The following is a 14,561-nucleotide window of genomic DNA, read 5'->3' on the forward strand; positions in this document are numbered from 1 at the left end:
GGATAGTTCCCTGTGTCTCCAGTGTGATGGTTTACTGATTTCCAGTTGTGCCCAGTTGATTCCAGTGCTGCTTGGTTTGGTCCAGTGTTGAACAGCCAGTGAGGGGTTTGGGTCACCCCGCGACTGCCCGCAGTCTGGGGGGCATGGAGGAGGAGGGGCACGGGCACGTTTTCTGTGCCCAATGAAAAAAAAAAAGGAAAAATTTGTTTTTTTTTCCAGCTGTTCAACGAGCGCGTCAGTCGCTGAGTCGGTAAAAACTGAAATAATAGTCTGTAACTTGTGAAGGATCCAGAGAAGTGTCATAGCATCCTGCTGCTCCCTGAGAGACAGAAAGAGGGACAGTTAGAGAAGACTCCTGCGTATGAGGCATGAACACTGCACAAGTATCAGACAATAGAGGGGGATGTCAGGTGCTAGAAGGCGCATTTATTGCCTAATGACCTTACACTAATACTGGCAATGTAGTATAATCGGTGTCTGGATTCTGGGAAGACAGGCGCAGTGTAACCCAAGCTGATGGCTGCGTATTGGTTGTAAATGCACTAAGGACACTGGTGAGTAGATCGGAACAGCTTACCGGAGGTGACACCTGCAGGTGAAAGGTGAAATCCTGGGAGGGAAACAACTGGAGAGACCATAAGTGGTACGATGATGGGATCGGCTGGGTACACGCTCCAGAGACCTGGGGGAGAGAAAAAGTTTCCATCAACTCCCATTACATTTACTACCAGGAGTACATACATATAATACTACATTTTATTAGCAGCTTATAGTCTCTGATCATGCTATTGCAAATGCCTGTAGCAGCCAGGGTCTATGGTACCATAGCAGGAATCTGGCGGCTTTAGGACCCATATGCTGTCTAGCTAGCCCTAGGGTGCTCAGCACAGGCCGGAGACTTACAATGGTCTATGACACAGGTCTTCAACCTGTGGCCCTCCAGATGTTGTGGAACTACATGTACCAGCATGCCCTGACAGTTTTGGCATGCTCTTATAGGAAAAAAAATGTGGCAATGCATGTTGGAACAAGTAGTTTCACAACATCTGGGGGGCCATTAAAGATCCATGGTCTATGATATATTTGGGAGAACCATTTCACCTTGTGTGGAGCGGAGCATAGAAACTTAAGTGACAGCTCTGTTGAACAGCCTAAAACTTACCTTCATCTGCACTTTAGCATACTCTGAGTTGCTTGCAGCTTTACGGAACTGTGAACATTGGGTCAGGGCTAAAAAAAGGGCAAAAGCGCTTATTTAGAGTTTAAGATTTGTAAGTTTGTTTGCATATTATTGCGCAATAATATAGATATTTAAGCACTTAGGTGTTACAGCAAAAGGTTGAATAGAGAGTTATTAAATGGTACAGATATTTGAATGTGTTCAATTTAAAGTGATTAATTACGAGTACAATAAGAATGTTCATTGGTTGTAACATAATACAGTAGAATTGTAGAATACATTTGTTTACTTTAAGAAAACATCTAATCAGTCGTTCTTCTCTGCGGGCGTCCTCGGAGATTTGCATAGTCTCCGAGGTGCTCGTAGCGGGGTGTGCATACAGTAGGCGGGCAGGGGGCCTTCGCAGGGTTTCCTGGGCGTACTCACAAAAATATTGGATGCACCCAGGAAATGCTGGGCATCAGCAAGTGAACGGGGGTGGCTACTTGCCTTCCGGGGGCCGGCAGCAGACGTCACCGAATGTCAGCTGCCCACAATGTTCACGGAGCAGGGTGCCACTAAATAAAGTCACCAGGGAGTGAGCGCTTCAGAAATCGACCATCGAATGATTTTGGGAAAATATGCGAATAGCGGGGTGTGGGCATTTGGGCGGTGCTAAAAAGCTCACAAAGAAGCAAAATAACACTGCTTTGTGAGCCAACCAGAATAAGGGCCATACTGCTTATTAATGGGTGCAAGAATAGTGTAGCCCTGGCAGAAACAATGGTTAAGCATAGAGAACCCCAAGTAGGCATCGGCCTGGCTGCGATCCCATGGGAATGCCCAGCATTTCATAGAGACGCCCATGCCACTTTCATGGAGGAGAAACATCCTCCGGTGCGTGACAGCACTTGATGCTCTGATGAAGTGAACTATTAGGGGGAGCAGGCAAGAAACCGAATGGACATTCCAAACTACATAATCTACATATGCGATGGTCAGTGGGATGTACCGCCAATGCTTTGTACATTCCGTCCAGAGAGAGAGAGAGTTGGGGCAGAGAGAGACTGGACACACTTGTCGGCATAAGCAGGCAGCAAACGGAACACATGAATTCCCCGCCTGACTCTGCAACGCCCCAATTGCTGGCTCAATAATCCTGGCTGGTACACACTTTTGCAGAAGAAAATCAACTAAATAAAAATGTATTGTTTGTGGGGAAACAATTGTTGTCACTGATTTTCATTCTGTCTTTGACTGATCTTCCTTAACCATTGCATTGGCAGGTCTCAGTATCATATCCGCCACAGACGGCTCCTATTTATTTTTGATCTGTCCGACAGGGGGCGCTTACCTGTTTGCTAGGCTGCAAGTATATGCAGCTTAGCGAACAGGACTGAATAAGGCCCTTTATCTGTCTGTGCTCATGGTCGCCATCTCTCTCTCTACAGATCTCACACACTCTCCCTCTGACCCAGGTTAATGGCTGTGAGGGGTAAGGAGACAGGAGGGAAGAAGGACACAGAAAACTCATAAGTTACCTAACAACTCACCTCTGATATAATGCTAGAACAGGTCCAGGTGCAGCACATATTCGGTGTACACATAGGTGGCCAGCTGATCACCCGTTGTACTCGAGTAGACCTGGGTAACATAGTTAAAGGTTATTACTGCACTATTCACACAATACTGACTATAGTGCACAACCTAGGGGTCTAGTTACTAACATGCAGCAATAAGGTGGATTGTCTATTACCTATTATTGGGGCAACAGAAACTCACTTATTGCCACCATCAGAGAAAGGTGACTAATATCTGGGACTTAAAAATACTTTCTACCTCACTCTTCCCAACTGCTTTAAATGTAATAAAATATATTTTTAACCAATTTATCATCTTTTTTTCATGGATTTTTGTAGGAAACACCCTTTCAGCATTTTATATGTGGAAATGGGAAACAGGGACAGAGGGGCGCACAATCACTGTACTATAGTGTTCTCAGATCCAGTCCTCTGCATACACTGGCAGTGCATGTTTTCCATATGTCCTTGCTGGAGCACAGGCATATTCATTACTCACTGACACATTATAAAATATCTACAGATGATTCTTAGGATTTCACTTGTGTTTCTGTGAGGAGACCTGTAAATTGTGCGACGTTAGCTTGTCCCAAGAACTGGAAATGGGAAGCAATGCTCCTCTATAAGAAATGAATGTTACAGTAAGGGGGTCATATTGTTCATTTGCACCCCCACGTGGTCCAGCGATGGTTTTTTTCCGTGCATGCGCATAATGAATTATGCGCATGTGCAGGGTCCCTGGACGACTGAACTCAGCGACTGATCAGTTCACACTGACCAATGTGGGCCAGGGGAGTGGGGCAGCAGAGTAGGGTGTCCACCATGGGAACGCTCAGCATTTCATGGCCGTCCCTATGGGATTGCGTGCAGCGGGTGGTGTGCCAGGGTTGGACGGCTGACGTCACATGACGTCGGGCAGGCGGATGACGTCAGCCGTCCGTCCTGGTTTCGGCCGGCCACTGACTTTTATTTGCGTGGCCTGGATAAGTCATTCGGTGGTCGGTGATCATCAAATGATTTCTCCTGCTGCGGGCACATGAGAGGGTATGTGTATTCGTGACACTTCCCCTCGCATGGTTGCAAGGTGATACGGTGGCGATTCGGCAGGGGCAGGCCCTCTGGGACTCGGTACGCTGCAAGTTTCACAGCTTACCGAGTCAACCAGAATCAGGGCCTAAGTGTAGAGATGGTGATGTGTTATATGTGTTATATAAAATATCTCTCAATAATCCATCTATGCCAAATCACTTCAGTCAGACACAAAGCCCTCTGACTGGCTCACTGGTCACCAAAGGCTATCCGCTTAAGCAGCACTTTCCCACTTACAGGAAGAACACTATACACTTGTACCCAGACCGTCCAATAGGACCCTTCCATCAGGTACAGAAAGCTCTGCTCCCGGACTTCCCAGGTGCAGTTACCTGCAGTGAAACAGCTTTCTCATCAATTATCTAGTTCAACACAGGTGACTACAATCATAAACAGGGGGAAGCCCAAGAGCAGATCCTCTTGTACCTGATGGAAGGGGTCGTGCTGGGGGATCTGTTATTCCCCCACTCCCATCCCTAACTCCCCTCTCACATGTCAATACAGACAAAAGTAAAACAGTACGGATGGCCATTGACCATCGATGATTCAAAATCATCGATGGTTCATGGCCAATGTCGAATACTTTAGCCATAGATGGGGGAGAACCAGATGTTTCCCTCCATCGATGGAACAGCAAAACGATGTTTGCCTTTTTTTTAAAAGCGCTGGGACACAGAGCATAGCTCTGCCCCCCGACACCAGCGAAGCCCCGTCCCCCGTGTTTTGATTGGCCCACAGCCCAATCAATCAAACACAATGGATGACCATTGATATGTAAAAATATCGATGGACATCCATTGCATAGTTTAGCACTATCGATGGCCAGTTGCAGAATTGCCATCGATGGCAATGGCAACGATGGCCATCCCTATAAAACAGATATTTTAGTAGATGTATTTAAAAGTGAAATAACATAGGCACCTGATTGTCACTACCCCGGAGGGCTGTATTCTATTGTATTATGTTGGTGAAATAGTTACAGCCATACATTTATGTACATTTAATGTTCCTTTCTTGCAGTTAGATTATAAATTAGGAACATGTACATAGGATTTCACTGAAATTAGGCACAAATAACATTAACAGGGTAAGTTATAGCAACTTAGAAATCCTAAAAATAAAATTAGACCCATTAGCATGGATACTAGAGTGTATATGGGAGAGCAGCAAGCTGGTCACATGACCCAAGCTATACACTTTCATAGCTGAGAGTGGCAGTTATTTTCCAACTGGCATCTCTGCAGCAGACAGCATCAGAGGAGGAAGCAGGAGCCCAAGCAGAGGATTGAGAAGGGGAGAAAAAGCGATTTCAGGAGACAGAAAGCCAATTACTGGATCAGGTGAACCCGTCGTAAGACGCAGGAGCCGAATCAGGAGAGGTAAGTAAACTTATTGGATCAGGTGTACCCGTCGGAAGACGCAGGAGCCAGATCAGGAGAGGTAAATCGACTCATTGGATCAGGTGTACCCGTCGGAAGACGCAGGAGCCAGATCAGGAGAGGTAAATCGACTTATTGGATCAGGTGTACCCGTCGGAAGACGCAGGAGCCAGATCAGGAGAGGTAAATCGACTCATTGGATCAGGTGTACCCGTCGGAAGACGCAGGAGCCAGATCAGGAGAGGTAAATTGACCAATTGGATCAGGTGTACCCGTCTGAAGACGCAGGAGCCAGATCAGGAAAGGTAAATTGACCAATTGGATCAGGTGTACCCGTCGGAAGACGCAGGAGCCAGATCAGGAGAGGTAAATTGACCAATTGGATCAGGTGTACCCGTCGGAAGACGCAGGAGCCAGATCAGGAAAGGTAAATTGACCAATTGGATCATGTGTACCCGTCGGAAGACGCAGGAGCCAGATCAGGAGAGGTAAATTGACCAATTGGATCAGGTGTACCCGTCGGAAGACGCAGGAGCCAGATCAGGAGAGGTAAATCGACTTATTGGATCAGGTGCACCCGTCGGAAGACGCAGGAGCCAGATCAGGAAAGGTAAATTGACCAATTGGATCAGGTGTACCCGTCGGAAGACGCAGGAGCCAGATCAGGAAAGGTAAATTGACCAATTGGATCAGGTGTACCCGTCGGAAGACGCAGGAGCCAGATCAGGAAAGGTAAATTGACCAATTGGATCAGGTGTACCCGTCGGAAGACGCAGGAGCCAGATCAGGAGAGGTAAATCGACTTATTGGATCAGGTGTACCCGTCAGAAGACACAGGAGCCAGATCAGGAGAGGTAAGTCAACTCATTGGATCAGGTGTACCCGTCTGAAGACGCAGGAGCCAGATCAGGAAAGGTAAATTGACCAATTGGATCAGGTGTACCCGTCGGAAGACGCAGGAGCCAGATCAGGAGAGGTAAATTGACCAATTGGATCAGGTGTACCCGTCGGAAGACGCAGGAGCCAGATCAGGAAAGGTAAATTGACCAATTGGATCAGGTGTACCCGTCGGAAGACGCAGGAGCCAGATCAGGAAAGGTAAATTGACCAATTGGATCAGGTGTACCCGTCGGAAGACACAGGAGCCAGATCAGGAGAGGTAAATCGACTTATTGGATCAGGTGTACCCGTCAGAAGACGCAGGAGCCAGATCAGGAGAGGTAAGTCAACTCATTGGATCAGGTGTTCCCGTCGGAAGACGCAGGAGCCAGATCAGGAGAGGTAAATCGACTTATTGGATCAGGTGTACCCGTCAGAAGACGCAGGAGCCAGATCAGGAGAGGTAAGTCAACTCATTGGATCAGGTGTACCCGTCTGAAGACGCAGGAGCCAGATCAGGAAAGGTAAATTGACCAATTGGATCAGGTGTACCCGTCGGAAGACGCAGGAGCCAGATCAGGAGAGGTAAATTGACCAATTGGATCAGGTGTACCCGTCGGAAGACGCAGGAGCCAGATCAGGAAAGGTAAATTGACCAATTGGATCAGGTGTACCCGTCGGAAGACGCAGGAGCCAGATCAGGAAAGGTAAATTGACCAATTGGATCAGGTGTACCCGTCGGAAGACGCAGGAGCCAGATCAGGAGAGGTAAATCGACTTATTGGATCAGGTGTACCCGTCAGAAGACGCAGGAGCCAGATCAGGAGAGGTAAGTCAACTCATTGGATCAGGTGTTCCCGTCGGAAGACGCAGGAGCCGGATCAGCAGAGGTAAGTTGACATATTGGATCAGGTGTACCCGTCGGAAGATGCAGGAGCCGGATCAGAAGATGGAGGAGATGGTCGGGAAGAAGAGGAGAAGGAAGGAGACCTCAAGAAGGCCTGAAAAGGAAGCACCTGAGGAGGAACCCAGCGGCAAGATACAGAAGACAGACCAGAACACAGAGGAGATGGCCGGAAAGAAGAAGTGCAGGAAGGAGACATCAAGAAAGCCTGAAAAGGAAGCACCTGAGGAGTCCAGCAGCAAGATGCAGGAGAAAGACCAGAAGACAGTGAACAACACTTCATCAAGAAAATCCAGAGAGGAGGAATCGCTGGAAGAGAGAAAGAGAGCAGCAAGCGAGGCTAAAGACCCGGATGAAGATGAACCAAGACCAGGTAAGCGGAAATGTAGTTGGATGTCCTTGCACTGTAGTTCATTTTCACATTGGCAAAGTTGAATATTGTTTATATAAAAAAAAATATAAATAATGTTTTATATGTAATTTATATTCACTTCATTGGTTACTACAGTTATTCAGATAAAGACAGTCTAAAAAAAATGGATTAGTAAAACTACTGTAATATTTATGGAGAAAGGTGCACAACTAAAAAGGTGCTGTAACCTACAGTATAGCTCAGTTTGGTGACAGGCATATGCCGGCATTCGCGGGGTCATTTACACAATGAAAACACAGTATGAATGTTCTTCTACCTTTACCTAGCCTAATCCTAACATTACTATGATTATTACTTCATTAACCCCACACCCAAACATCAGGGGGTTTACAGAATAGCTCTAGGTTTACTGGCACTAAAGGTGGTAATACCCAGGATGGCGGTGCCTGCATTTATACGTGACAGCCCAACCCCCCTGGGGAAGACAGCCATGGTGATAACTGGAGAATGTAGGGCTGGTGTCACCCGCTGTAATGACTCATGGGGGGAAATTTACTAAGATGTGTATGCTACTTCACATGTGATGTTGCTATAGGCAACCAATCAGAATCTACTTCTTCTTTATTTAGCATCCTCTAAAAGACATGATCTGATTGGTTGCACATCACATGTGAAGTAGAATACACATCTTAGTAAACCCCCCCCCCTCCCCCCATGGTGTCATGGCGGTTTTTTCCCTTCATTTAATTATGGACTTGGTACAATATTAGATATTTAATCTAAAGTAATGTATGTTAACATGAATTTCACATATAGGAATACAGATGCAAACCCTTTCAGGCTGTTTATAGGACAACAAAACGCATAATATCCCGTGTCAAACTTGGACATGAAGGGCCCATCAGGCGAATGTAATGGTTGGCATCTATTGTAGCTTAATGCCATTACAAATGTACTACAGGCGATGTGATTAGTGCCAGAACGGTATGGCCAGTAACTACAGGATTAGCTCAGAGGAATTGGCTTGGTCACTAGAACCCCAGGCAATCCTTTCGATCACTAGCAATCATTTCCCTGCTTAAATTTGCATGAGAATGCATCACTACCAGTTCCTTAAAACACATAAATGAACATGCTCCATTCCTACAATATCAAATAGGCACTATTCAGTTACGCAACAAAATTATTAAACTCAAAAGTGATCAAGGTGCAGGGCAATACTGTGTCTGAAGTCTGAGGGCACATAGAAAACATTGGTGGTAGCTGTAGAAGGACAGAAAGTCGACACAAGAAGGGGGAAGGGCTAATGCACTGCTGTTAACAAGGGAAGGGCAGAGAGCCTGGATCAGACAGAGCTTGAGAGTCCAAACCACGCAGGGATAGAGCAGAGAGACTGAACCAGACAGGGGAAGGGCAGAGAGGCCGGACCAGACAGGGGAAGGGCAGAGAGGCCGGACCAGACAGGGGAAGGGCAGAGAGGCCAGACCAGACAGGGGAAGGGCAGAGAGGCCAGACCAGACAGGGGAAGGGAAGAGAGGCCGGACCAAACAGGGGAAGGGCAGAGAGGCCAGACCAGACATGCGCATGTGCAGGTCTGCCTGGGGAGCTGGGCACAACAGCTCTCCTTATCGCCTGGGGGGGATTAATACATTTGCCCATTATTTAAAAAATGTTATGGCCTCCATCATACATCTGCCCCACTGTGTACATTAAAAGTGTAGTTAGGAGCTTGAGGTTACTGTACAATGATGTCTGGCGTTTCCGATTAGCTATAAGTATATTCAGCTTTGTAAAACCCTACAGTGTGTTTTATGTTGTGGTCCCAGTATTCCCACTTCAGTTATCATCATATTACTGTGTGTTTAGCTGTTAAACAATAATTGGTACTTATGTATTATCTGGGCTCCCATGTTAAATGCACCCCATTTTTTCATACCCCTACTATCCAACTACGCATGGAGTTGATATTATATAGTGTGGCGAGCGCAGCGAGCCACCGTTCCCGAAGCGTGGCGAGCGGACGTGGTCTCATAAGAAAAACGGGAGCCCAGATATTACATAAGTACCCAATAATTTCATCATGTCTCTTACTTTGCTCCACAAGGACCAAGCAGCGTCTCACCACCAGACAAGGAGGAACCTCTCTTCATGGACAGGTACAAGATCAGCCGTGAGTTAGGAGAGGGCGGCTATGGAGTGGTCCTGCTGGCGCGTGATATCTCCACCAAGACGGATGTCGCCATAAAGGTCGTGAACAACGAGGGACTGTCAGAGAGAGAAAAAGAGAAGACAAGGATTGAGACCAGGGCCCTACAATCAACATCTGGGAGCCCCTTCTTAGTACATGGCCTCCTGACCTTCCAGACCGAGAACATCCTGGCATTCGTCATGGACTACGCCAACGGAGGAGACTTATTCGACCTGCTGCAATCAAGAGGGCGTCTTGAGTCTACAGCTGCAACGTAAGATCTATGCATAATCTGGTGTATAACTGTGTGATTGTGTGCAAGACAAAATCCTATAGGAGCTTACAGTCTAGGAAATGAGCAAACACACATACTTACATTCACTGTACAATATATGTTATTCCTTGTTGGACTCCCATCACTTTGGGGTATAGGTATGAAGCAGTGATAAGGAAGTGAGCCAGAAGAGAAGTGGCCCATGGCAACCAATCAGCACTGAAGTAAAGGTGCGTACACACGGTAAGATATAGTGCACAATCTAGCTAGCTAGTTGTGAATAGCATGCTAGATAGTGCACTATATCTTCCCGTGTGTACGCACTATCTGACGTACGATGCACGCTCCCACCGGTCGTCTGGCAGGGAGCTGCTCGGGTGAACATGCAACTCAATTCTGGCTAGAAAGCATAAGATGTATAGTGTAGTATAGCTGTGACGTCATATCGTATGTGATATCTTATGCACATTGTACGTTATTATAAGCACAAATCTTATGCTTCTGACCACTGGGACTTTCCTGGGAAATAGTATATAATATCATACGGAACATAAATCGTACCGTGTGTACGCACCTTAACGCCTGTAATTTGCATAGTATGAAATTATACAGAGTAGCGGATTAGTTGCCATAGACCAATTTTCCTCTGGCTCATTGCTCCTCCCTTATCACTGCTCATACAACTACCCCTTTGCCTTTTCCTACTATGACTTTATCCTACCTGTATTTTCTTCTGCCTTTTCTATAGCTCTTAAGGTGGCCATGCGCTTCTTCTTGCAGCAGAGTATGGCCATCCAGTCCCTTCGGCCGGAACCTTCCCAGGCGGTAGGATCGCATGTGATGTATCGCATACGATCCTTTGACATGTGATGTATCACATGCGACCCCGCTCCCCGCAGTGGGTCCGAGTTGGAGGTCGGACATGCAGCAGGTACGACCTTTGATCTGATGCACAGTGGACCGCGTATCGGATCAGATGTCAAACACACCCGATTTGGCCACTTTTACACAATTTCTCAGCCCGATCCGTCAGAATCAGGTGAAAAGTAGCCAAATTCGGACTAGTGTATGGGCACCTTTACACTATTCCCCATCCTACACTGCATCTCTCTATCCTGCCCATACACTACGGCTGATTTGGGATGTTACAATATTGATACATTTCTTCTTTAACAGAGTCTTCGCTGCCGAGATCGTGTCCGGTCTCCAGCACTTCCACAGGATGGGCTTCATCCATCGGTAACTAACTTTCTTTCCTTGTTTAAATAAACATAAAATACAAGGGCTGCATTAGTACTTGTTCTTATTGTGGGAAATAAATCATAGTAGTTCCACCCTTATAAACATAACATTACTCTGCGATGCATTCAGTGCTAATATGTGTACTGAGAAATAAGAGGTATGTTAAGATATGTTACTGCCTGCACAGAAGACCCATGTGCAGAAGAACTGGCACTGATGCCATAATATTTGCTATATTCTGCACAGACACAAACTCCATATTTCTGGGGAAGACATATGGCGTTCCAGTCATCCATGCTCAGTGAGCATAAGGGGCAGCCTGGTGCCCCCTCAGCTTTAGGACCTTGTTCATAGCACACACTGCACCCTGGTCTGGCCATGTGGAACAGGCATTTATCAATTGGGAGATGCACTTTTCTACATTTCCAGATGTATCCTCATATAGCCAGCCTCAATCCGCCATGCTGAGTAAGTGCCAGTGAGACCCCAGGTCCCGTGCAACTCTGCCAGCATCCAGCATCTGCCAGCAAATGCCTCTTAGTCACAACATAACACAACTAAGATGCGCCAGGAGACTTTGCCCTAATACTGTATGTGTCTGAGGACACATCTGCAGCCTTAGTCACTTACTGTATTATGTATTTCATATACTGTCCATGCAAACAAGTACTTAATGAAGAAATTGTTCCTATTACAGAGACATCAAACCAGAGAACATCCTGCTTCATGACGGCCATATTAAAATCGCCGACTTCGGGCTGGCGTTGGAGAACACACCCAAAACCTCTGGCTACGCTGGAACACGTGGCTACATTGCCCCAGAGGTGAGGCTATAATAAATTAGAGGTCGGCTGTACAGTATAAAGGTGCATGCTACAAACAGTAGCGGCTTCATGTTCTAAATGGCATCTAATCATGATCTGCCTTCACTGACAGCCAATCACAGGTGTTTTCCTACACTGGTGGTTTATGAGTGGCTGGCTGGGTAATGCAGAGCCAGGGCAATCCCTCTTCTCATTTTGCAGGGGTTGTTCATAGTGAACTTTTGTATCTATGGGGATTTTCCAGGTTTGGTTTATACCTTTGACTCCTTCATTGGCACTCCCGAGAATTTTACGGGTTATGCTCCAGTTCACGGTGAGATCAGTGCTACGCTCGGCTTCAGCAGCTGCCCAGCCTTGCCTCCTTCCCCCGGCTATGTGCGGTGTGACCTTGTAATGTCATGTCGCACACAGCCAGGTTCAGGGCCGGGCAGCGGCTGATGGAATGCCCAGCGGCACTGCTCGGCTCTGGGTAATACAGTGGGGGGGTGTTAGGAAGCGCTCTTCCCCCCAAAAAAACACCACTGAAGGGGTTAACTTACATGATATTTTGTATTGAGTAAATAATAACTGGGTCTCATAGTAATGTTGTAATAAACCAATTATCTTGTGACGTAATTAAGGCTAATGGAACACACTGCATAAAAGAACAATATAAATCATTGCCTCTGCCTGTATGTATGAAATATATCATGTGTCCCAACCAGGGTGCCAGATGTGTCTGTCAGTGTAACATCTGATGGCAGGCGTATTGTGCCCAGATCTGCACTCCTGTTCATAAAGTGTTATTTAGTGAACTGTTACCTTTTATTGACAGATCATCAAGCGAGAGCCATATGATGCGGGAGTGGATTGGTACTCCTTCGGTGTGGTGCTATTCGAGATGACAACAGGAAAATCCCCCGAGGAGTGCCACATCTCGGCTTTGGCGGGCTGTCATCTGTGCCCGAATACAAGAAACATCATTGAAGAGGTGAGTGTCAGACCCTACTTAGCATTCATCACCAAGTAACAAAGAGGCCATAAACAATGTGTCAGCGTCTGTTATTTATACAGAACCCCCATTCTCTAGTATCAGCCATGTAGTTGTTCTACGAGCGGTCATGTAGCTGTACATGGGGAAGCTATATGTAGTTACATACGTCAGATTACATTACTGGCTCCACCTCCCTGACACACACAAATAAGTGTTGGCTAAAAGAAACTCCAAGCCAGACCAATGCCTGCTGCAGGAGTCACTGTACCACTGGCATACACCACTGGTCACGTTATACAGCACCGGCATTTTCCATGTTTCTATTCAAATGTAAGCAAATCAAGTCCAGTGAATGACCCCCAATGGTACCATGATAAGCAGTAACCAGCTAGAGGTTAGGGGAAAGAATACTAAACTACATAGACACACATCCTCTGATTAGGGGAAAATAATGATTATTTTCTTTGAGGCTAAAAATCATTTGAGAAATATGTCTCCCAAATATGTGCTGTAAGGAATCAGACTGCAGCTGAACAGAAACTTAGTTGCCCTCACGTTCCTCTTTCCAGCTCCTGTGTGGTGACCCTGAGATGCGTCTGGGTGAGAACGGCAACATCAGAGAACATCCATTCTTCACGGGAATCGATTGGGAGAAGTTAGAACACCTGCAGGACCCATTCACTCCCAGCTTCTCCCTGCAGCCACCACAGTGAAGGTAACATCACTTCCCCAGGTGCAGGAGGTATAACATCATCTCACACAGGAGCAGCCGATACCTCCATCAGTAGCCACAGAACAACTTCCAGCTTCCAGAAGAACACCTGGCTTCTCCGTCAGCCTGAATTACACAAGGTGGCAGAACATCGCCCCTCAACTAACAACTACGGTATGTTCTCCAACGCCCATCAAGTACTGGAGACCGAGAGACCGGAACATCAACTCTCATCCTGATTGGGTAAGTACGATCCAACCCATATTATGCGCAATGTTTGGTTTCTGCACATGTGATCACATGGCAGAACAACAAACACCTCTGCTGATTGCAGAGGTGCTTGCGGTGTAGAGCAGCCAGGGATCACAAATGGAGGCAGGGGGTGGAATGCACCTCCTCCTGCATTTGCATTGCTTGAGGATCCCACATGATAAGCTGCTGCGAGAAGCTTATCATGTGCAATCCAAACTGAATCAGGCATCTTCTAAAAATGTATATAAAATATAACATCAATGGCGAGGGTTTGGCTGACTTATCTGGGGAGGACGGGGGCCAGAACTGATGTTATATCTTATATACATTTAAGCTACAAGGCAAAGTTTCCTTGGTCTCGCAAGCCAACCTGCATCTGCAAGCCTGAGAGAGATGAGACTTACTCAGGCTGCAGTCGCAGCGTCACAGCCACCGATGGTCCTGATGTTTTTCTAAACTACAATCGCAGTTTGATATGATCACAAATGGAGGCAGGGGGTGGAATGCACCTCCTCCTGCGTTTGCACTGCTTAAGGATTGCACATGATAAACTATTGCAAGCAGCTTATCATATGCAATCCAAACTGAGAGCCTGATTCAGACCTGTTTTCTATGCTGGAAATAAATTGTGTCTACGGCACTTAAGTGGGGAGGCGTCCTGTAAAAAAACAAAAAACCACCCTGAGGGCGGCGAAAGTGTCACAAAGATTGGTCTGGAGACCCCAACTAGTTG

The 14,561-nt window shown here is 46.6% G+C and overlaps 1 long non-coding RNA gene across 2 annotated transcripts in view; it reads right to left on the reverse strand.

Annotated features, from left to right (window-relative positions):
• Positions 1 to 1,160: 1,160 nt before the first annotated feature.
• Positions 1,161 to 14,561, reverse strand: part of LOC146045875 (uncharacterized) — a 127,712-nt gene continuing 114,311 nt past the window's right edge. For both annotated transcript variants that reach the window (XR_014465648.1, XR_014465649.1), the window contains 3 exons: positions 12,693 to 12,828; positions 9,455 to 11,081; positions 1,161 to 1,230 (listed from right to left, as the gene is read on the reverse strand). This is a non-coding gene — a long non-coding RNA (uncharacterized LOC146045875). The remainder of the gene's footprint in view (positions 1,231 to 9,454; positions 11,082 to 12,692; positions 12,829 to 14,561) is intronic.

Source organism: Crinia signifera, chromosome 11, assembly GCF_055691185.1.
Source record: "Crinia signifera chromosome 11, ASM5569118v1, whole genome shotgun sequence".
Lineage (NCBI taxonomy): Eukaryota > Metazoa > Chordata > Amphibia > Anura > Myobatrachidae > Crinia > Crinia signifera.